This window comes from Pygoscelis adeliae, unplaced genomic scaffold (genome assembly GCF_000699105.1).
Source record: "Pygoscelis adeliae isolate BGI_AS28 unplaced genomic scaffold, ASM69910v1 Scaffold226, whole genome shotgun sequence".
NCBI lineage: Eukaryota > Metazoa > Chordata > Aves > Sphenisciformes > Spheniscidae > Pygoscelis > Pygoscelis adeliae.
In genome coordinates this window covers 1814941-1817449 of record NW_008824983.1, presented here as the reverse complement: position 1 = coordinate 1817449, position 2509 = coordinate 1814941, and positions in this window count along the sequence as shown.

The window sequence follows — 2509 nt, the reverse complement described above, 5'->3', positions numbered from 1 at the left end:
TTTTTTTTTTTTTTTTTTCCCCCCCAGAAGGTTAAGCTGGTGCAAAGTAAGATTTATAGGCCTCTGTGAAAACGTGAAAATTAAAACAAGTCTTTCAGGTATAAAATACTCTCCTGAAATAAAATTTCGAGATTTATTTGCTCAATTTTTAGTTGATAAACTCCATATTACTCCGAAGGGAAAAACTTCTCTCGCTTACTGTGTGCGCAAGGCAGGATTTACACTCGCACAGAGGAGTCATATTCGGAAAAAGATGGTAAAGTCCTTTTGAACGCGATCTTTTCAGCCCCGCAGCTGACTGTCCCCCTAGAACAGCGTGAATTTTCTGCTGCCTTGGTTAAAGGGAAGCAAAAGTTTTTATGGCCTCCATCGCGGCTTCAGTTGAAAACTTTTGCATGAAAGACAGAGAGATTAGTGCCCCAGAGCTAGATTTTCTGCTGGAGAGCTTGGAGTCCTGCACAGCCCCGACGTTTTACTAGTCAGTATGATTTTTACTGCAGAGCTCGTGTGCTCTATCGAAAGCGGTTCCTGGAGGGGTATTTTTGCACTGGGTTTCACTTTTACGTGGTCACTCGTTTTAAATCTTGAGAGACTCAAAATCAAGATATAGCCGCTTTGTGAAAAATAACCCGCCCCAGCTCTCGACTGTTAATGAACAGAAATTATTCCACTTTCATCTCGCCCCTCAGAAATATTTTTACTTAGAAAGGGCTGGCTGCTAATTGGGGTGCGCAGTTGCCTTTAATCTCTAACACAGCAGCTTGGAACCTACCCAGAATGAATTAAGGCTGATAAACAAGAAGTAAACATGGCTTCCCAGTAAAACTCGTTTTATGATCACAGCTTGTGTGCCACCTCAAAATATTAAGTTTAGGCATTTAGGGCATAAAGAATAAAACCCCTTTCCAAAGTCACTAATGCTCACATTTGGTACTGTTTTAATCTTCTCTATTACAACTAGAAGGAAGGAGTACCTTTTGTTTAAATAAACTATGGACGGAGTACAGATTTGCATGTTTACATTGTACTTTCTGCCCTGGAATCGTCCCCTGAACCTATGGATAAATGTATTAGTGTATATAGTGTATTTCTTTCGAAAGCAGACTGCGGGAGATTATCAGATCGTCGTCAGCACAGAAGTGCTCTCTCCTCTTCTATATTTCTGCTAGTAAGTAGAAAGAGCAGAGAGTGTGCGTGTGTGCGTGTGCGTGCAAGTGTGTGTACAGGAGGGAGCTCTGCCACACAGTTGTGCTGACTTTCAGATTTATGCATAGCGAGATGGGTCGGTTTGTAGGAATTGCAGCACGGAAAAGCTTTGGTTGAGTAAGCTGTAGATCACGGTTTCACGATAGCTCAGCGAGTTACAAGAAAAAAGCCCCCAGACGTGGAAATGGCTCTGATAAAGCCCGTGTCATATGGTTTGCTGTGCAGAAGTAAAGCCTGCACTGAACACCCAGAAGCCCCAAAATCGCCGGACCCTGTTCCCCCCAGAGAAACTTCACCGAGTTCCTATGGTGGGAAGCGCAGTTTGATTGTTTGTTTGCTTGTTTGTTCTAATTATAGCCATTCCTATGGAGCTCATCCCCGGAGCATCTGCATACCCACTGGAGCCAGATCTGGTTTCCTGGGCGAAGCCCCATCCTTATTCAGCAGCAGTGCGTTGGAAATGTCTGCTAAAGGAGGGATCAAACCGCCTGCAGCCTGCGGCGCTCCCCTTAGGGACCGGAGTCTGCTCCCCTCCCAGGATACTTCCACACAGGAACACAAAATAGTTAAATGAGCCTGAAAGCCACTCGAAATAACAACGGCAACGTGAAATGTCCTGTGTTTGTCAAAGGATTTCAGAAAACAGGTGAAGAATTAAGACAGGACTTAATGCTATGCATATCGCATGTAAATAAAATATTTAATCTGCCATTTCATCTCTCCTGTGTGCTCAAACACCTCCAAAAGTTCTTTGAACAAATATTTAGTTTCCAAGCTATAAATTCATCTTATGCAAAGAGAAAGCTTTTAGAATCTCCAGTTTAAACTCGTTCCTACCACTTGTTGTGGTGCTCAAAATTATCAAACTGGTCATCTTACCTTTCCCATGAGTGGTAATTAAAAGAGAGCTAGGGGGTGTGAGGGGTGGAATAAAAGAAAGAATAATAGCATTCAAAAAATTGTGAGCTCACAAATTGTGATTAGCATCCTTCCTAGTTCATTTCTTTCCTCAGTTAGCTCCTGGTTTCTTTTTTTCCAATACCCTGCAGCAGCTCTGTGTTTATAGTAACCCTGCAGCATATTAAGAGCCCTTAATAATGTCATTGTCAGAAAGGAAAATAGAGAAGTGAAACTGTTAAGAGGAGGAACTGCTATGGTATTCTCCAGTCTGCCAGAGGAGTTATCTAAAATGAGATCATCTTTGCCATGTTCTGTTCTGAGATCCAAGAAAAGCACACAGAGATTGACTGGTATTTTAGTACACCAGGTTGGCATGAGATGGGGTGGGACGGGAAAGGGAGAG